The 21784-nt window shown below is 45.4% G+C and overlaps 1 protein-coding gene, 1 long non-coding RNA gene and 1 pseudogene across 5 annotated transcripts in view; 1 reads left to right on the forward strand and 2 right to left on the reverse strand.

Annotated features, from left to right (window-relative positions):
* Positions 1–3185: 3185 nt before the first annotated feature.
* Positions 3186–12611, reverse strand: LOC121086076 (annotated as a pseudogene).
* A 2051-nt stretch (positions 12612–14662) lies between these two features.
* Positions 14663–20923, reverse strand: LOC121086097. The gene is made up of 3 exons (XR_005827282.1): positions 20547–20923; positions 20308–20471; positions 14663–17598 (listed from the first exon to the last, which is right to left on the reverse strand). It is a non-coding gene; the product is annotated as an uncharacterized LOC121086097 (long non-coding RNA).
* The window catches only part of LOC121086060 (meiosis 1 associated protein), a 37638-nt gene continuing 36768 nt past the window's right edge, over positions 20915–21784 (forward strand). For all 4 annotated transcript variants that reach the window (XM_040589249.1, XM_040589240.1, XM_040589258.1 and 1 more), the window contains exon 1: positions 20915–20965. The gene's annotated coding sequence lies outside the window, so the exon portion shown is untranslated. The remainder of the gene's footprint in view (positions 20966–21784) is intronic.

The raw sequence follows: 21784 nt of genomic DNA on the forward strand, positions 1-21784 counted from the left end.
AATAGTGTGGTAAACAGGTTTTCTTTTAGACATGCCCTTTCCTGCAGTTGCTGAGACAAACGTTGCAAGTAGGAGCCATCTCCAAAATCCACTAGTTCTTAATCTGCAGTGGAATAGAGGTGTCTTGCCTGTTGTGTGGGAAATCTTACCTTACAAGGTATTTTCAACAGCTTTTGCAGTAGCTTGGAAAGGTCCTGTCCTTGGCAATGTCTTTTTGGACCCTTACATCTTTGTAGAAATACTCCGTGATGTCTGGGCCGAGTCGGCCAGAAAAAGCCTGACAAGGTGTTGCATTGTGTGTTGAACAGAACAGTTTGAGGCAAAATAAAACATCCTAATCCATTAAATGTAATGAGATTTGTAGAGCTCCTGCTGTAAATGATGTAATCGTTTTGAGTAGTGGCCATGTGGTATTATTTTTCTCTCCTTTCTTGTTCTGCAGCTGTTGCTGAACCACTTAGGCTACTTCAGAACTAGGAAGTGACAGCAGCTGCAAGACTTGGCCCTTCCCCAGGGTTTACCTGTTGTACTGCAGTTGCTTCCTAAAGCAAAAAAATTCTCTTTCCTGCTGGTGTTAGACTGAAGTTCATTCATCAGTTCTCCTCTCTATAGCTGCTGAAGTCATTGCTGTGCAGGTACTGTTGCTGGTAGCCTGGCTTTTTTGCTCTAAGCATGAGTTAAGCGTTGTGTTGCAAATACCAACATTTTTATTAGAGATTCAGTGCCGTATGAGATTAATCTATGTATTAATTACTTCTGTGAAGAGATTGTGGCTTAATTCTGATTTTGAGTTGCAAGCTTTAACACGTGGTAAAGAATACTGTGTGCTGTCTGGAGTAGATTGTAAATTTCTTGGGGCAGGGTCTGTGTTTTAATCTGCCTGATGTGTCTTACGTGCTCATGGTTCTGTTCAAAGGGGAAAACTCTGCAGGGGGAGGGCTTTTTCTTTCCACCAGCTCAGGAGAATGAGCTAAATGTCAGCCAGTTCTGCCCTGTGGATGTACATCTGAATTGTGAGGCAGTGAAGGGTCTGTTGTCAGCGCACATAATCTGAGCAGGCGTTTCCAGTCCATGCATTAATTGATCTGTATGACAGCGTGGGTTTGGCAGCCGGGCTGTACAGCCGATACCCGCAGCATCATGACACGATGGATAATACGATCTCATGAAGTACTCTACCTATTAAATCCGTTTGGGCTGCTTGCAGAGATAAGGAAGTAGTGTCATCCATATGTGGGGAATCAAGGCATTTATTACCATACAACCTAAGGGAATTAAAAGGGCCTTTGAAAGTGGCCATACAGAAAGAAACTATGATTTTATGAGCCAGGGTTTCAAACTGGACTCTTGTTTTGATCCCCAGTTGGTGGTGATGGGGGGGGGGGGGGGAGGGAAGGGGTGTGTTAAGTAATTGTTGCTGTTGTGAAGTTGCAGGATAAAGGCATTGTGTGTTAAGGTATACCACCAGCTGAACAAACCTTCATGGGTGTGGAATTTTGCACCTCACTATTGACACTCTTGACAGAGGTTTCTGTCATCATCCTGAATGTAGCTGCATTGAGTCTTTGATTGCTTTGAATACACTTGGGCTGATCAGCTTCCTAAAGAATTTGAAGTCTTCCCATAGCCAAACCTGAAGTCTTGCAAAAAGTCAGGACTCCTTGTTTTAGTCCTACAAAATGATAAAAGTAAAGTACACTTTCAGGTCATACTGTCTGTCTTTGGAGGGAGATTAAACTTCTGAAAATTACTTTGACACTTCCAAGAACGTCAGACTTTTTGGCTTGAAAGTATGTAATTTTCTTGTGCCACGCTTCTGTCTCTGAATTTGTAAACCCACAGCACAGCTGAATGTTTTCATAAAAACAACGTTGCTGGTTAGAGATGATTTACTACTTAGTGTGTGTCTGTACTTAAATACAGAGGCAAAAGTGATGATGACCTCATCTTAAGCCAGCTCACAAGAGCAGTCAGTTTTTTAGTCTCTAAGCCGAAGACAAATTTACTGTACACAGACAGAACTCCATTGATTCAGTTGCAGTATCACCATTAATGTCAGTACTCACTTAATTGCTGAGATAATTCTCTTTGTAGTAATCAACACTTGAAAAGTAAACCTAAAAGAAAAATTATCTTGCACCTTTCCTCGTGTCTTTGCACTGAAGGGAAAGGAGAAGCTAGGTAACATGCAGGACTTTACTTGTAAAGTTTAACATTTCAAATTTTGATACTGCCTTGTTAGAAGACTGTTCTTAAATGAATTTAACAGCACTTCGACCATGCCTTTTACTTAGTCGGTTGTGATGTCATATTGCGATTACTAGACATGGAAAATCGACCTGCATGTTTTCTAACCTATTTTAAAAAAGCATCTTCAAGTACTTTTAATTGGCAGAAGTTTCTCAGAACTTACGGGCCATGTTCCTCCGTTTTGTTTGAATGAGATTCTGGGTCAGAAGCAGAATATTCTGATAAATTGTAGTTATTTCTAGATACTGCCTATAGCCCTCATTTCATCTGTATTCATAATACTTAAAATTTCTACATCTTACACTTGCGTGCTTGTACAGAAACAGTCAAGTCTTTACCAGAAGGAAAACTTTCTATTGGTGTAATATTTATTGATGTTAAACCCCCATTATGTCAGCACAACAATCCCAAGTAATGATAATACATTTTTTTATAAATACAATTAAAAGGTGGCAAAATAATGCTAGTGAAGCTAAACAAAAAAGTAAATTAGCATGTCACAGTCAAGAAAAATTTGGCAAATGATTTGACATACTTTTAGAATAGTATCAGATTATTCCCAGATGACAGACTGTGACATTAATCTAGATTAACAATCTCCATACCTGGTCACATCCTGCACCAGAATAGTACTACCTTAAGTTTATTAGTCACTAAAAAAAAAAAAAACAAACTTTGTGTACTTACAAAGCAATACATGTATAGCAGTAATGCAATGTATGGTGTACACAATTACAAAATAAAAAAATCAACCTAAGTACAGGACTTCTGAATAACTGAACCAAGATAAAAGATTGCCACACTTTCATTATAAATAATGAAAGGTACCATATACGTGCTTCATATAAGGAATACAGTGTTTTCTTTTCATAACAAAGTGTTGTAGCTGGTACCATCAAATGCTCTTTTTTCTTGTCATGCCTAGTAATTCTTCTGAATTCTGAAATCCATTTGGTTCTAATTTAAAACTACCTAGTCAGGTCTGACTTAGGTGGGGGTCTAGTTTGATGTGGATTTGCCTTGCATTCTGAAAGTAGCCTTCAGGCTTTTCATCTATGGCCGCACAGACTCTACCCCTTAAAAGAGCCGTCATTGCCTACAGTCAGGAGAAGAAAAAAACAACCCCAAAACCTACCAGAGACATGTGCTATGTTAAGGAAAAAAAGAAAAAAAAAAAGGCACAAATTTGATGATGTTTGCGTCAATCTTCTTTTTCTACCTCCTCAGATCTGCAAGCTTATCACCTGTGGTGTATACTTCTAATTTAAATTTATAATGCAGTCTCAACCTATTTTTCAATTACTGTATGTTTCCTAAAATCCTCATACACATTACACAAGCTTTAAGCAGTCAGACGTTCCACATGTACACCTCCTAGTTTTCAGCTCACCTTAGAATTCAAGATTCTTGAATGGGAGCATTAGGAGGTTACAGGAAATCCATAGAGCATTTCAACCTCTTGCCCTGTACCCTTCCCACTGTAACCTACTGCAGTGGTTCATACTGTCGGCATTTTTTTCCTGTCTAGTTACCAATATTTATAGTCTGGAATAGACTGTTATTACATGTCAGCTCTTTTTTTCTTCATTATGCTGAAAAGGTTAAATTACTTATGCTTAAACAGTCTTTGCTGTATGTTTGTAAGCAAGCCTCCTCGTCGATGGCAAAAAGGAAAAATACAAATGAATTTAAAATTACCATGTTGATGTTCCTGTATAGAGTTGTCCATACTAACAGCATATAAAGCAAGATATTTTTCATTGTAGAATAGAAGGCACTTTGCAGAGATACAGCATTTGCTTACGTTTCTCTTCCTTGTCCCTTCCTGTTTTATTCTTACAGTACTGCACTTGTTCACTGCAGCTATCAGAATGCGTTGCCACTTCAGAAGTATAGATAACAATACATTCTAATTTTCTTTGCGATCTAACGGCCTCAAGTAAAACATCTTGCACCATTAAGGTTGTGTAGCGTCTACTTACTGCTTATGAAGGCATGTAGTGATAAACAGTGCTCTCTCCCGAAAAATCTGTCTCTCTGATGTATCTTGGCCTTTATGAAGAGGGCTGTTCGTAAGGGCTGAAGCAACTTAGGTATAAGGAACCGGTGAATGTGATTTGTTGTGTAGTGTGTACATTTCTGTTAATAATCTACCTATTCTTTTAATGTGGTATAATGAATAAGGAATATATGGTTATTGTGTTTGTTGTTTATCTTTTGTACTTGAAGGTGTCTGCCTTTGCATAAAGTGACATAGGAGTATCATTGGTCAAGGCAATGGCTTTCAGTGTTTCTGCTTTGAAAGAAAACGATGGAAGCAGCAGTTGAATCTACAGATCATCACTCGCTACCAAGCCAGACTGCATTGTCGGGCGGACTGGATTTGCTTCAGGCTGGAAAGCTGCTTTGATGTCTAGTCCTTGGTCACAAAGTGCAGCGTATCGGCTGGCTGAAGGCCCCACCTTCTTTGGCTTGGTTGTCTGAGGTGGTTGTTGTCACTGAGCTACAGATTAAAAAGGAAGAAAAAAATGTTAGCCATCTTGAGCAATGCAACAAAGCATGGCCAGACGCACCATCAACCCTTTGTAAAGGTAATAGTAATTTCCGAGCAGTGGAAAACCATTATATCAATGCTAAGTTTGTTTCATTTCTCAGTGTTTTGCGTTTTTCTCCTCAGCATCTAGTTTCACCTTCAAATGTGTAAGGAAAAACAACAGTGTCTGTGTTCATTACTTTGCCTTTTTGGCATTGCTTTCTACCTTTCCTTGTGTCACTGAGAAGGGCAACAGCAAGCGGGTTGTTTTCATGCACTCACATAACCCTTGAACAGGCCTGTGACTGTAATTTGTTGTATATGAAAGGAAATAGTCTGATTGCCATCGCCACCCTTTGGCTCAGCGTTACTCAGCGTACAAGTCTAACTCACAAGTCGCACTACTCCCACCCCTCCAGAAACCATCCTTTATCATTCCCATCTCTCCCCTTACCCCCCTTAATTTGTTACGAGAAGAACGGCAAGAGATTTTGGTTTAAGAAAACATTCACTATTTAAGGAGCTGCTTTGGAACAAACTGAAAATAATTAAGCAGAAAGCCATAAAAACATCTACTACACTTCTGGTAGCTGTCACAGCTGTATTACAGACCAACGTACAAAAGAATACAAAAGGTTAGGGAAGTGCTAGCACAGCAACAGTAATAACGATCCACAAAAATAATGTCATCATGCCGTTACCTGATGTTAACTAGCTATATTTAATATACTAAGCAAAAAAACAGAAAGCATGCATGTTTGTTTTGCTTTAGGTATCTGAAAGTTGGTGACATGTACTTTGACAGAGCACTTGTTGTCTTGATGTGGATCTTTACTATTGGGGAGAAACTATAAACAAAAGAGAGAGACCAATGGTAAACCATTCTGCGAACAAACTGAAATTTACAGAACTGTTGCCTTTAGGGGTATTAGTGTGATGATGAAAAGGGAAGTCACTTACTATAAACATCCAACCTGGCAGTGCAAGACACAATCCCAGCCTCATTCTTAGCTGAAACAGTGTACCAGCCAGCATCCTCCTTGGCACTCCCTTGAATAAACAGGCAGACATAGCCATAGTTATCCTGGTGCATGCTAAACAAAAGAAAAGTAGAAAATTACTATTTAAACTGCAAAACAGTGTAGACTGTTTTAAAATGTCATTATAAACTGACCCAGTCCTAGTTACAGGTTGATTATAGTCTTTTTGACTATATGATAAAAATATAATTTAAAAAAAAATTGATTTTCAATTACTATGGAACTTCCTCTGAAATTAGCAAGTGGAGTAGAAAACCTTGAGTATGCTTGACAATCAACAGTTTAATATCCTGTACTGAAAAGTAAGCAGCAAAAATGCATAAAGTAACTTCTCTTTCACAGTTACAGATTAAGACATCTGGAAATCTGATTTAAGTAGCAGGGAGGCTAGAATTTACCCAGACTTTTTGGGGAAAGGATAAAAAACTTGAGGAATGAGGTACTGAACTACTCTTAGTTACTCAGAAAGACAGCAATAATTTATTACAGTATCGTATCAGTAACAAGTTCCTTTTCTTGCAATATATCATCAGTTTGCTTTTAAACATTCCTTCAAATATTGAAGACATGTTTGTAGATCTTAGAATATAAAATATTGAATCTTAGTTGCTTAACTACACAGCAGAGTTATGAAGCAAGTTTTCTGCTGAGAAGCAGATAGCTTTACTTAGCAGCCCAAGTTTTCAACAGTAAATATCTTTAAGTCTTCGTTCTGGAAGAGAAAAAAATACTTCTCCACTTGCTCTCTAAGTGCAAAGATAGTTGTTTTAAATCCAAGGATGGAAAACAGAACTAGCATTTTAATTCTGGCTCAACCACCAGACTGGCTGCAAGTTTGAATAAATTATTACAATAACTTATTACAGTTTATGAGATGCTGTTCACACAAAGCATTCTCATGACCTTCTAGGTTTTCATTTGTGGTACAGGATAAATAGTCATTGATGTTACACATAGGGAGATTATTCCAAGTCAGTCTAACCTCACTTGGTCAGCATTGTATGTAAGTGACTCGTTCTCTTTCTTCCAAAATATCTGAGGAGATGGCTCTCCCGAGGTTCAGCACTCCAGTCGCACTGGGAATCCCTCAGTCACACCTGTGTTTTGTAGCTAATCGATAAACACAGGTGCTTTGTGTACTTCCTTAGCTGTGAAAATAAAGATTGCAGTCACGTTGACACCAGTCTATGAAAATGTAGCCTTTCTTTCAGCAACGTGCTAAAAATCAGTAGTTAAAAATCTTAAGTGGCAGGAAACTGAAGTGGTGTCTCCAGTAACCACGAAGTCCAACCCTGGTTCATCTGAAGAGAACAATCACATCAGTATTTTAATGGGGAAAAGTGAGCACAAACAGAGCTGAGGTTTCCCCTCCCCCCTTCCCCCAGAGAGCTGAAATGCGAAGCACAAGGACTAGATAAACTGGCTCCACGCTGCTTGTTAAACAGTGCTCCTTCATATTCCATAAAGGGATGGGCTTTTCACTACACAAGGAACTGCTCTACCAGGAGGCTGCAATGGCATTAGCCTAATACGCTGTGAAACACACAAACCGTACCCTACTAGCCTGCCCATGGGTAGGTGTGGGTCTGCACCAGTCGCTATTAAAAAAAAAAACATTCAAGTAAATAGCCTGGCTTGCGGCCTCAGCTGTGCCCCAGGACAACAGCCCTCCTCCCTTAACTGCGTGCACAGAGGTTACACGCCAGCCAACTTACCCCACAGCAGAACATCAGCGTATCGCCTCCAAGGACATTGTAGTTCTGCTACTGCCAGGCTTCCTTTTCTTTCCCCTCCTGCCCTTCACCCGTGTCATTTGATGGCACTTAGATTTTCTTTTTCACATTATCCTTACAGTGCTCAGTGTGGAAGCTTGGCGTGAAGATGTTACCTGCAACAATGAGCACCAGGCTGGATGTATTTTCACCAGCTCGACTGCTGGCAATGCATGTATAAATTCCAGCATCTCTGGCTGTGACTGGTTCTATGATCGAGGAGTGCACACCATTCTCACGCACCAACATCTTATGAGAGCTATCAGGGCAAATCGGTCTTCCATTAAGTTGTCAGTTTCAATCTGGGGTTGGTGATCCACTAACCTGTAGTGTAAACACAGAACAATGGGAAATGGTCTTAGCCATATGAAGCACTGGAGGAGTCCTGACTCGTTACTTCAGAGAAGTTTGGGTCTGTTTGCTACTGCAGGTGTGCCACAAGATTTAAAGATCTAATTCTGCCCTGAATTACACATTGTGTTCATTGCTTACTTTCTGGCCAACTCCCTGAATTCCAAGGTGTCTTAGGGGTGTGACTGAAAAAAAAAAAGATCAGTGTTTAGGTATGCTAGAAACTAAATAATCATACACTGCAAAACAAAAGGCAGGGTGACACCTTCCGTGGTTTTTTGTTTGCTCTTCAGGTGGAATAAGAAGATACTCCTTTCTAGATTAACTTCTTGTGGAAAACTTGCAGACAAAAAGATGTTAGCTGACTGATTACTGAACTCTTAAGTTCCATTCCACTCCGCTTAAGTCTAACCTAGTGACAGCACCACCTGCACTAGTTAATGCTTGGTCTGTGCGAACAAGTCTTGTACTTCTGAAAGCTGTGCCATTTGCTGTGGGTACTGCTTGAAAACAAATAGCTTCTCCCAAATACATCAGCATAAAGCAAACAGAAATAATCCAAACCTTAATTCGTTCTATTAGGCAAAGTCATAAATCAAGATTATGTTGTTCGAAACTTTAATGGGGAACCAAAACTCAAGTAGTAAAAGGACTTTGAATGGAGAAGCACACTGTCTTTGTAAGTGGTGCTGCTTCCTCCCACACCCCAGCATAGCTGACTTCTAAAAATCAGTTCACTGTGAGCTGGAAGATTTGCCTGAAGCTCTGTCATTGGAGGGGAGGCAAGCTTTAATTGTCCACTTACTCATAAGTAGTAAGATTAATTACCCTACTGACAGTCGCTGAAACTGCCAATAGGTAAAATAACTTTAAAAAGAAACTAATTTGGGTTTGAGTCAGCTGATGTTATCGAAAGGTTGCTGCTGCCCTTTGCAGGGTACTTGCCTTGCAGTCCATTCTGCAGAGTTTTCCTTCTTGAACAGTCAGGTCTCCAGGAGCCTGCAGAAAATGAAGCCGGACGAATCGTTCCTGAATTGGTTCATTTTCATCACCACTGTCCCTTGATCGAAATCGTGGTCTTAAAGTACCAAGAAATAAAAGTAAATTATTTTTTTTCTCTCTGCTAAATCACAAGAACCGAAAAGCCACTTTTTTGACGTATAACATAATCGCTCCTTATTTACACACATACACTGGTAGCATTTGGCTCCAGACCAAGTTAATTATGATCCTGTACATATTAATTGCTTCTTGTTTAATTCACGTTGTGACAAAAATATGATCTAGAAAATAGTCTTGCTACAGAATAATTGCTTGTAATAATAATTCATTTATACCTGATAGTATTTTTGTTTAGAGTTAGTCTTTAAATCACTAAAATACAAATAATTCAGTAGGCTTTAGCATCTAGCTTCAGTTCCTCGTTTTCAGTGGCCTGTGTATTTAATCCCTTCGCTGCTGCTGATTACACCAGGTTTGTTAAGTGCAGGTTTGTTAATTATATTTACCTTTGAGAAAGTAACGGCCACTAAAAACTAACTCATCTCAGTTGAGACATTTCAGATCAGACTTACTTTTCATCTTCTCTTGTTCTGCACTACTGAAGACCATACAGAAAATTCTGTGGATATTTATTCCTCATTTAACAGGTTTTGAACATTTTCAAAGCCACCAAATCATGATGTCAAAACAATGAGAATTTAATTTGTGAGCAACAGGAAGAAAACTTCAGTTGTTAAATTGTTCTTCACAAAGGTACTGTAAGAAGTTTAATAAAAGAAGGAAAAATAGCTCCTGTCCCCAGAAACATTATCAATCACCTTAAGTTTCCACAGTATCATTTAAACCATTTTCAGCATTGGCTATTCCTGCGTGTTAATTTAATCTATCAAATTTTTTTCAAAGTGGTTCCTCGTTTAACTGTATTTTTTCCATTTGAAAGTAGCATTATTTCATGTATGTGATTTAGTAATCAAACAAACTTGTAACTGAAACAAAATTTTGGATCAGTTTTTGTCCTTGCCCGAGCAGCTCCAGCAGATTCTATTCTGGAACCTGCTGCCTACTGTAACATCCTGTTGCAGTGAAGAGGAGCTATTCAAATATCATCCAAGATAACTTTTACAGTGAAATTCTCTTTTCTGAATTCCATTTTCTGATAACTTTTGCCAAGGTTTCTGTTTTGGCCAGTGTCTGCAGTCTACATGCTGCAGTGTATGTGGTTATACTGCATTTTCTACTGTCATGGGGCATTTCTTTCGATTCAAATAATTCATAAAAAAAAATTAACACTAACACCACCACCACCATTACATTTGGAAAACAAGATGCTGTACTACTGTATGGGAGGTAAACACTAACTTCACACTCTGTTCCACTGAGGTTAATTTTAATTAGTTACTTGAATTTGGTTTATTTGTCCTTTGTTGCCCTTCTCTCTGTTATTGCTCTGTGTGAATTGTGACCTGTCATCACTTTTGCTACAGTATTACCTGTCATAAACAGATAAACTTTGACTTCTAATGATCATCACAGCCTTCCCACAGCTATAACTAAAGGTAAAGGTGTGTGGGAAGGGGAATCTAGCCTGTACCACATACTGATGTGGGAATGGATACTAACATGGGGAACGCACACCGATATCTTTGCATACACCGAAAGTTTATGTAGCTCTTCAGGTGCCTAAATCCAGGTCTTAAGCACCGAATATATTTTGCCACTTGAACATGCCCGAAGCTCCTTCAGTAGCTCCTGTGTTACAGCTCATAGGCCACACCGAGCTCTAGCTGGTGCGTTGTTCCTAACCAATTTTGCAGATGTACCTGCCTCATATGCACATAGATGGGATGGAAGATAGATGGTGATAAAGAAAAACTGTACTCGTATCTTTTGGTAATTAGTTCTGCAAGACCAACTAGAAATGATAGTGGCTAGTCAAGTTAGTGCTATGCAGTGCTGGCAACCCAAGCAAAATCTGCCTTCATAGTATCTATATGCATCCTGTTTAGACACTGTTGATAAGATGCCAATTAAGTACAATAAACTAGTGCTTCCTAATGTCTTGCAAGGCTGAGCCGCACGGGTTAACTAGCGCCACAGAAGGGTGAAAGTCCTTCTGAAAGTCACCATCTCGCTGCTGCAGCTGCATAAAAAGGCAGCACTGTCAAAGACTGGGGCAGGGGGGTGGGGGTGGAGAATGTACACCAAATTAAATAGAAAACAAAGGGGTTAAGAGTTTGTGACCAAAGATCTTTTCTTCTGATAGTGTGTTCCAGAATGGTGAAAACTGAAGTTTTCAAATTACACATTTGAAATGAAACCTAAGTCAGCACGCTGTTTAGGCTAGAGTCAGAAATAAATAATGCATTTCTTTTTACCTCTTTGTAAATTCACATCTAAAATTGCAGACTGCTTTAAGGCTTTACCTCGAGAGATGAAACTAGGGTGATTTTAATTCTAAAACGTTTTGTGGTTGTAAAGAAATAATGAAATTAGTAGAGCCAAGTACTTCACATGTCTACAAATGACAAATTGCAATAGACTGGAATACCCACAGATTGGTTGTGGGTCCTTTAGCGTTGTGATACAGGCATCAAACTGCAGAGATGACTTTCAGCAATACTGACATCACATACTACGTGTGCCTGGGGGAGACTCCATGCGTTGGTGTGGCACAAGGCACTGGGAGTTTCAGAGAGCAAGAAGCTGGGGAAGACTTTATGACTGGCCGTATGATAATGGTCAGTAATTTGGGATAAAGGAGATTAAGTTCAAATTAATATTGTAATTCGGAGCAGGGGCAATAGGAGTATTTCTTTTCTAAAGTTTCCTTAAATCTCATGCATTTTAAGATGATTTATTTGGGGCTCTGGCTGCAGCGCATCACAAGAGCTTATGTACTACAGTATTGAGCACTATGTCGTCTGAGGGACTGAGCCCAAGCTTTGTACCCATCAGACAATTCAAAAGTTTCCCCCACCAAGTAATGCTAAGAAGGCAATGTTTGCAAGCTAAGCAAATTTCAGAAAAATACATTGAAAACTAAATAACTACCATGAGTGTTTTAAATTATCTGTGACATAGTGAAGATGACAAAAACCAGAGTTCTGCCAGAACATACTCTGTAAGAGATTCTCCCGCCGCCATCCCTCCAAACTCGCCCGCGCCCGCCCCCCCCCCGGGCCGTCTCCCCGTCCCCACCCCCGGGCCCCCTGCCGCCGCCAGACCCCTCCCGGGCGGGCTCACCCTCGCTGCCGCGCCCACCGCGCCGCTGGAGCAAGGCCGCAGCCCCCACGCCGCCCGCAGGAGCCGGCCGGGCCCTGTCGGCACCGCACGTCGGCACCGCACGTCGGCACCGCACGGCAGCGCCGCCCGCAGCAGAAAACGGCGCCCGGCGGCAGGACCCCGCGCAGGGCTGCCCGCGCCGGCCGGCTGATCCTTTCTGGCCGGGGCTGCAGTACCGACCCCTGTGCGCCAGGCGGCAGAAGCGAGCGCAGCAGATGTGCATGCGCGGGACCGGGCCAGCTGCCACGCGGTGCATGTGGGCGGGGCTTGTGGTAAAAGGGAGTGGCTTTCCGCCGAACACCTGTGGGGTTGCCGCCCGACATGGGCGTGGTTTATACCGGTGAGGGGCGGAGCTCTCTGTCGTCGAGGGGTGGGGACGTTTCGTACCTGCAGTTTCCGGGCGCGGGGGATGGGGCGGCGCCGTTGCAGCAGCGAGCCGCCGCAGGCTGCGTTTGCTCCCGGGCAGTAGCGGCGCTGTAGTTCCGCGCTCGCGTGCCGACCGTCCGCTGGCAACGTGCCCGGGGGACGGCAGCGGCGGTCTCTTACCGGGAGGCAGGACCGGGCGCGGTGGCACCACCCCGCAGGCAGCGCAGGATAGCAATGGCACTGCTAACGGGCGGCAGCGCGGAGTGTGGAGGCGCCACCGCGTATGCGCGGATCTCGGGCTGCAGTATCGACTTTTGTTCGCCAGGCGGCAGCAGCGAAGTAGTCCTGGAGGACTTCCGGGTCATAGAGTTCGACCTCCGGAGGACTGACGGGCCCTTCCGGCTTCTGGAGGGCTGCCGGCCGATAGTTCGGCCTCCGGCGGACAGAAGGGCAGTGACAGGCGGCCGCAGAGGGCGCGGGAACGGACGCCCTCGCCGTTCCAGGCCGGCGGCGGGGCCTCAGCGGGAGGGAGCCGCTCCGGGCGGTGCCGGTGTGGGCCCTGGGCGCGGGTGCTTCGAGCCCGGCCTCCGTGTGCCTTTGTGCTGGTGCTTCCCCGCGCGGGCCCAGCGGTGGCGGCCGCCGTTTTGCCGCGTTTGCAGGCGGTGCTGCCGTCTGCCCCCCGCGGCGGGTAGTTGATTATGAGGCGTGACGGAGCCAGCGTGTGGTGGGGGGGGTAACGCTCTAATTTGCATAATTCCGTTATTTGCGTGCTTAAGAAATCGTTGCTCTCTAGGCAATGTCGTTCATCAGGGGTTACAACGATCCGTCCCCTGGCCGTTGCCATCGGTGGTCGCTCCGAAGTCGAGCAGCCACTGCGGGTGCGTGAGTCGGGCCCCTTCTGTTGTCCCAAGGTCCGGAAGCAGAGCTGGCAGTGGAAAGAGTGCTGTTACCTGAGGCATGTAAAAAGAAGTGCAAAAAGCAGCTTTCAAGCGAGGAAGTTCTGGCAGCAGGAGGAAATATGTCAATACTGTTGCAATCCACAGACATCAACAGAAAAATAGTTGAAAGTAGGACAAAGGTAGTCATGGTAGTGGGGGATAGCAACCTTGGACTCAAATAGCCCCCCTAAAAGAGAGCAGTGCCCTGTTTGGGGAGTATGTGGAGTTAGTAAAAAGCTTCAGTGGCACCGAGGATGCACGCTCATCTGCATTAGAAGCAAGAAACTCATAATTACACACCAATCCTGTGTATAAATGACAATAAAACTGCTATGTACTGTCAGTATGTAAATACTCTGTTGTAATGTGCACCCTTGAGTAGCTCAGCGTGCACATCGGGAGGAAGAATCCCCCATGCACCCAGCACTGCAATAAACCATTGTCGGCTCTCTAAACTATCATTTGGGTTGGAGAGTTTTCCAGGTTATGATTTTCAGTGACAGATTTTGGCACCCCAGATGGGACCCCTCCGGAATCTTGATGGACCAGAGGAATCGTGACGACTCCAAGCACATACTGGAGTATTTTCAGGAAGGCCCTTTGATTCCCTGGCTGGTTGAGTTTCCACAACAGCTATCTTTGATGCTAATGATGTTGGTCATAAATACTGAGGTTGCTTACAAATAAGTCATATCAGATTGCATGTTAGAGTCTCACTGGGATATCTGAATTAAATGTGTTGTTAAGCTACTGGTATCGTGGGCACGAGTCCCACTGGGATATTTGTACTGTAACTCATAGTGCACAGTTGTGTAATCCATGTGCTGTTATGGGGACACCCAGAGTCTGGATTTGGGGTATTGGTTAACTTGGAACATTGTTGGATTTTTTTGCCGGGTTTTGTTTAGGTATTGGGTATTTGTGGTGATTTTGACACTTTGTGACATCAGAACTGGATAGTTTACTGGAGAGGGAGGTTCTTCAGTGCTCTGCTTGGGGCATGCCTATGGCATGAGAAGGGGAAAGGCATTTCTATGTTATGTATAACAGGGTTATCTTCTATGTAAGTGTCAATACATTGCCTTCCCCTGTACAGTATTTTCATTGGTCGTGAATAAATGCATTTGAAGAGTTTGTACTATTACCGACTTCAGGTGGTTTTGGTTTGAAAGAAAACTAAGAAAACACTATAGTGAAGGTGATTCCATTTTAATAGTCTCTGAATTTCCAGTATTTGAAAGTAAAAATAATGGGGTAAATGCAGGAGTATGCAGCTATTGCCAACAGAAGGTCCACAGTTGTTAGCCCTGCACCAATGCTCTGCAAACAGCGATGTGGCAAGTGCTGTGCAGCGAATGATGGCACTCTTCTATTTTTCATAGCTACAAAGACCTGTCACTATGCTCCAGTTTCAAAGTACATACAAAAAAGAGGAAAAAAGGATCATTCCTTTCAGAATTTATTTATGGAAAGTCTTGTTGATATTTCAAATCTGGGAGGAGAAAAACAAAAATCTGGGCTTCCATGGAAACTGAACAGTTAATACTTCTCCTACCTTTTAGGTCCATTTAAGGTATCCAGACCCTGAAGAACAGCACCGTTAGGCACTGATTAACATATGGCAAACTTAAGAGTGAATGTGAAAACCAAACAAACAGAATTTTTAACAAATTGGTAACTCGGGAGTGGAAGGCATACCTTAAAAAGAAGTCCAAAGAGCAGAGACCAGGCAGAGGGTTTCATTCCTGCTTTTGCTTTCATTGCAGTGCCTAAATGCACGTGCAGGGTCCCAAGTTGGGGGAAAAACTGTGTCCCTCTGGAGAGACATAAGGGGACCCCCCTCTGGACCTGAGTAACTGCATCCCTCCTGTGCTGCAGGAAGCACCCTGGGAGCATGAACTGGGAGCCCTTTGCACACCAGTCCTCACTGGCAGGGGTCGTGACTGGCAAGAGACTAATGGATGGCTTCCCTGCCAGAATTTCACAAAGCTTGTGAAAGGAACAACCATGTGGTGCACACGTCCCCAACCCGTGCCTCACATAGTGACCAGTGTAAGTGCAGAGGAAGATGCCGTAACAGCATGGGACAGCATGTTAAAAGCACAGACGGGGTGGGAAGGCCTCTAGCAAAGTTGCTGGCTTGCCCTGCCACCCATTTGAAGGTTGGCCACCCTGCTTTTACACACTCTGGTGAACTCTGATGCGAGAAGCAGTTTGCCTTGTCACCCCTGGCTAGGTGACATTACACCATCTTTCCCTGTGTAATAAAATCGATACTTGGATTGCTGCATCTCCATTCTGCAGAGTAACAGTGGGATGGTTGCTGGTAGCAAATCACAACAGCTGTCTTACAGGATTTCAGTAATTTTTAGAAGCACAATTTCAATCACTTTTAAAAGCCTATATGTACATCCAAAATGTGTGAAGCATTTTATGTATAGCAACAGCATACTGCCTGCTTCTCTGAGGCCTTTCACCGTAAGATTTTACTTTTCCTCCCCAGTGAATTCATACCCAGTATGACATGTGGAGTGAAGGTGTGCAGAGAATATTTAACGACCTTGCATAAGCCTTCAGAAATCAGATGCTTGTTATTTTCTTTAATGTAACCATGCAAATTCCAAACAGTTACTGCAGAACAATAACATGCCCCTTGGAGCCTGTTAAACTTTACAATATTCGCGCTGAGTCTGCTTTGCCCTCCTCACACGGACCAGACAGAGCCCCCTGTGTCACATCACCTCCTCTCCTCTTCCCCCGCGTTTCTCAGAGCATGGGCACGGGTCCTTTGACTTCAGCACATGCTGGCCAGGAAGAATGGGGAGAGGGAGAGAAACATGGGTCTGAACCTATCACAGCCTCTGTGGGGAACAGCACTAAGGACACACGACGGACATGAGCTCTGAGCAAGGTCACGTCTTGGCTCTCCGCAGTGTAGCCTGCCTGAGGAGTCATCCTGCCAGCCACTCCTCACCTGGCCCAGGGGAAGTGTAACCTTTGCAAGCAAGGGGTATGTGTGGAACTAAGGGCCAGAGCCAGGGAACAGGCAGGGAACCCCAAAGCAATGTATTTCTGAGGCTATTTGAACCATTACATATATTTGAAACTGTTATGAGTGGGACTAATAGCAAATAGGTAATTTCTATATTTAAATAGTTAACCAAAATTATACAAGAATGCATACATTTTAGGTGTCTTCTAATGTTGATTACTACATATTTTAACCAAACTATTCTAACTGTAATAGACAACTCTGACTGGGCAGCAGGTATTTTCTAGCAATAGGAAGATGGCTATTTTTATGAAGGCATTCTAATTCTACAGCTTCCTCAAGGCAGGCAGTGGAGGGTGAGGTGCTGATCTCCTCTCTCTGGTGGCCAGCAATAGGACACAAGGGAATGGAATGAAACTTCATCAGGGGAAGTTCAGACTGGACATTAGGAAAAGGTTCTTCACTGTGAAGGTGGTTGGTCACTGGAACAGGCTCCCCAGGGAAATGGTCAAGGTCTGTCCATCGTGCTACACAGTAAGAAAATCTCTTATGCGCAAACACGCACTTAGGGATGTGGTTCAGTGGTGAACTTTGCAAGTGTTGCATTAATGGTTGTACTCAATGATCTTAAAGGTCTTTTCCAACCTAAATGATTCCATGACTCTATGGCTCTAAATACCTCTGCAGCTGGAAAATGGTGGAGAAAAACAGAACTGTGGGGAGGAAAGGCAATCTTGTGTCTTGGGTGGATGAATAACATTTTAAACAGCTTGAGTCTTCTCTGCAGTGTGAGAATCTAGGTCAAAGCCTGGTGAAAGGGAGGGTGGATGACGGCAGGTGGTAGACTTTCACTTTTGCAAGACAGGCAAAGTAGTGTCTAAAGTTAATGAAAGATGCTGCAAGGGCAGGCTAAATGTCATTTCAGAACATGATACATGCCAAACAACACTCCCGGTGTTCAAAACCTATCTGAAACGGATCATTATAACTGCTTGCAAGCAGTTTGTAAAAATGTTCCAACCATGCAAGCACTGTCAAGTGTGCTGCTTTTTCTTACACTTTCATTGCAATTCTGCAGAGGAAAAAAAAAAAAAAGAGAGAGAGAAAAACTGACAGAAAAGAGGCAAGTATCAGCTCCACAGTAAAGCAGACAGGAGGTATATACCTAGTGCTGGGTATATTCCTCATTCTGACAGAGTCCCTTGTCTGGTATTTGTACACAAGGTGTGACTTTCTCATTGTCACATTGGAGAGGAGAGAAGGGGAAGGGAGAGAGAGGGGGAGGGAGAAGAGAAGGTGAATGTTCCCTGAGACATGCAGAGAGCAAAGGCGATTGTGTAGACTGTATCAGAGCAGGCACAGCAGTGTGTCTACAATCCTGGCAAAGAAAAAACCACATTTTATTTAACAAATGTGAATTTAACACAAAACTTCAGGAAAACCCATTACTTCACCCAAGTACACAAAACCTAGTGCAAGGAGAATGTCATCTAAAGCCATGGAAAGGAAAGCCTTTATGACGATGCTAGTGGAAGAGTCAAAGAAAAAGTTGCCCTGGGCCAGGAAGTTCAGCCCTTGAACAGGGCAAGGGAATTGCTTCGTGGCAACTTAACTTAATGTATTCAGTATAAAATAGGTATTCAAGTATATTCAAATCTATTACTGTTGCCTACAGCCCATAGTATTACCACGATCCGTGCAGTAATTTCTGCACTAGTCTTTTATGTATGATGATCTTCTCCACCAACAGGAATATATAGATACAGATAAAGACATAGAGATAGTGTGAGTGTGTATATATACACACAGAGATCTGTCTCCCTACGTACAGCATGGATGCCTCCAGCAGCTGGGCTCAGACACAGTCTGCCCAGTGGCTGCTCCTGGATCCCCGTCTGCCCAGAGGCTGGCATCTGGGCATCCCCGTCCCCAAGGCTGCAGCCCCACTCCAGCCGCAGCTGCCAGGACTCCCCTGGTCCCCAGCTACTCCACGGTCTCACCCTCGGAGACCCCCGTGCTCCCAGGCCGTTTGCCTGTTCCCCAGCTGGCCCACGCTGAGCTTGGCTGGCGATGGCGGCTCACTCGCCCTTGCTCCAGCCGCTGCCCCGCAGCCACACGGGCCCCTGCCCCGCAGCTCCAGCCGCTGTGCTGAGACACCCCCACACCCCCCACGCACAGCGGGGAGCCCTGCCCCGGCACAGGGCTGGGAAGGGGGTTGGGAAGGAGCTGGGATGGGCTGTGGCCATCGGGGCCGGGCCTGGCCGGGCGGGCGGACTGACCAGCCAACTGTTCACACGGGAACCGGCTGCTCGTAGACCCTCACCCCTCAATTTCCCCACGTAGTTCCTTCCCAGACCACCCACCTCCATCCCTGTGGCCACTTGGGTTCCTCCCCTGAACATCCCGCCATAAGCCCTGTGCGATCCCAAACCGCTCTCCCCCTGCATCCTGTAGGTGTCCCCTGCCCCTGGGTGGCAACCCCCACCCCCACCCCCACCCCCACCCCCACCCTGGTCGGAAGGGCGTTTGACTCTCCCTGGTGGCCCTCACGCCTGGAGAGGGGCTCTCTGGGGACAGCCCAGGCCTTGGCCCCCAGGTGCCCTCCCTCCAAGCCCCTGATGTGGTTGCCCGGTGCCCCTCGGGGCTGGGGCAGGGGGGCTGTGGTGGGCTGAGGGCACTGGCCGGGACAGGGCGTTATCCGGGCTCTTCTGCCTGTCTCTGCAACTTTTTTATTTCCCCCCCTCTCTCGTGCTTTTACTCTCACTATCTACAAAACAAACCCACTAGCCTCCTAAAAGCAGCTGCATTTTCTTTATAACTCCTTGGACATACTGAATTGTATTAATTGTATGTTTTAAGAACCTTGATAGCTGTTGGCAAGTAATACTCTGACACACAGACACCCCCGCACCACCAGAAACGGGCCTGCCGGGCTAGGGCCCTGCCGGCCCGGCCTGGTGCTGCTGGCAGTAGTCGGGAACAGATAGTGACAGCAGGAATGTAATACCTAAACACATACGGGTGATAATTCCACTGAAACACCTCCAGATCAGGAACTTTTTCTAGGACAGAGGCTCTATCTGCACCTTTCAGTTGTAACAGTGGCTGACAGAGCATCAGTTCATGAATTAATCCTAAAACCATTTGGAACTTGCTCATGTTTTTGGCCTCTACACCATCATCCTCTGCCTGTGAACTCTAATTTTGCCCTGTATGAGAAAACACTTTTTTTCTTTGTTTCAACCTTCTGCTGAATCATTTTATTCAATGTCTTCTGCCTCTTTTCTTAAGATAAATATGAATAAGCATTTCTGTTTGCTTTCTCAACACCATTCACAATCTTACATGGTTCCTTCGCATATCCCCATTTGATTTAGCAGCTGAGGAATCAGAATCTGTGTTATCTGTCCTTACTGAGAAACCTGGACGTGTGTTTCATGACCATTGTTTTCCCCTGATTTTTCTAATTGCACTTTATCCCTTTTGAGACGGCAGGATCAGAAGGGGAAGAATTCCCTAGAAATGGCTTCACAGTGGACTTACACAATGCAAAACTGTTTTCTGCAACGTTGATCCCTTGCGTAATGCTGGCCTTCTGTGGTCTCTGGGGTTTTTGCTCAGTGTTTGAACAGTGTTTGGTGCCATCACGTCCTGCTAGATGACTGTATCATATATATATAAAAAATAATACAAACACACTGTTGTTACTACCACTAAAGATTGAGAGACTCCAGCCATGCTGTCCCTGAGAAAACATTCTAAAAGCAGAGTAATTTCCTACCTTCAACGTCCAGTTGTCGGGATTTGCTCTTTCTCAGCCTGGCAGATGAAAGGGTGCCCGCACTGGGCGCAGACAGCGCTGCCATGCCCTCCTGGCCTCGCCAGCAGCCACGGCACCTGCCGTGACCCGAATCCTCTTCTTGCTCCCCACAAATATGCTGCAACCTGCAAATAAGCCCGACACGTTTCTGTTCCAGCTGATCTGTATGTAGTTATTTACTGCTGTGCCTACTGCGTTACCTATGGGCTTCATCCAGGGTGCCTAGACACAGCCGTCCCAGGGACGGGGAAGGCAGCGGGCGGGGGCAACACCGGGTCAGAGCCCCCTCCCATGGGGTATCAGAACGTGGCAGAGATTCAGTGCACGCTTTATTAAGCCTATTATTTAACTGGCATGTAGAACTCCCAGGTCGGTATATAGTGTTCTGAGATGGCGAGGCCCTGCACTGGCTGCAGCCTGCCACCTCCAGCAGGGACCCAGGCGCAAATCCCCTGCGCCGTGCAGCTGCGACACCCGCTTCTGCGGCGGCCGCCCCCCTGGCCGCGGCCGAGCCGATCCCCCCCCGCCCGGGCCCGCAGCAGCTCCCGGCCGCCTGGCGCGCAGGCGTGGGGCGGGCCCGGCCCCGGCGGAGGCGCCCCCGGCCCCGGCGCCGCTGCAGGTACGCTGCGCTCCCCGCCCGGAGCGGCGCGGCCCGGCCCGGCCCGCCGGCGGCGGCTGGCTAGGCCCGCCGGTCTTTCCCTACCGAAGCGATGCCAGAGCTCCGTCCCCGGAGGAGGGGCGGCACCGGCACCCGGCCTATCACCCGCCGCCGGCCTAGCAACGAGGGGCGCCGTCCCGCCGCGGGCGTTGCGTGGCTCGGAGGCGGCTGCTGGCACAGCGCGGTGGGCCGGGGCCCGGGGTCCCGTGTCCGCCCTCCGGCGGGGCGGGGGGCACCGGGCGGGAAGGGGGCCTGTGGGCGCGGGGCTGGCGGGGCGGGGGGGCTGGGCTGCGGCGCCTCGTGTAAGGGCCCAGGACCGTGCAAGAGTGGTTATGAATGCGTCGTTAACACAGAAATCGTGCTTTCTGCCATTGTGCCCAGTAAAATCTGTTCTCTTACAAAACCGCCCGAGGGCAACCTCTAGACTTGCAAAAATCTGCAGCGATGCCTCTAGGAAAACCGGGAGCCGTTGAAAAAATACATATGCTGAATTAAATGTGCTTGGGTTTATCATCTGAGCCTCAAGTATTCCATCTTCCCAGTTGTCACGTACAACCAAAGCCAGTTTGCGAGGTGCCGTTGAAATGTTCTGCGTGATTTGAATGAAGTACAAACAGAAGTGAAATATGTGCAGAAATGCTAAAACTGGGGCAGCTGCAGGAAAGAGTTGCTGGGCTGACTGGGGAAACACAGAGCCTGTTTTATGAGCTGCAATGAGAAAAGCCTTGCCTCCAGCAAGGCAAAGCTGAGCAGGGATATGACTTTTGTCTACAAATATGC

The sequence above is a fragment of the Falco naumanni genome, chromosome 1, assembly GCF_017639655.2.
Source record: "Falco naumanni isolate bFalNau1 chromosome 1, bFalNau1.pat, whole genome shotgun sequence".
NCBI lineage: Eukaryota > Metazoa > Chordata > Aves > Falconiformes > Falconidae > Falco > Falco naumanni.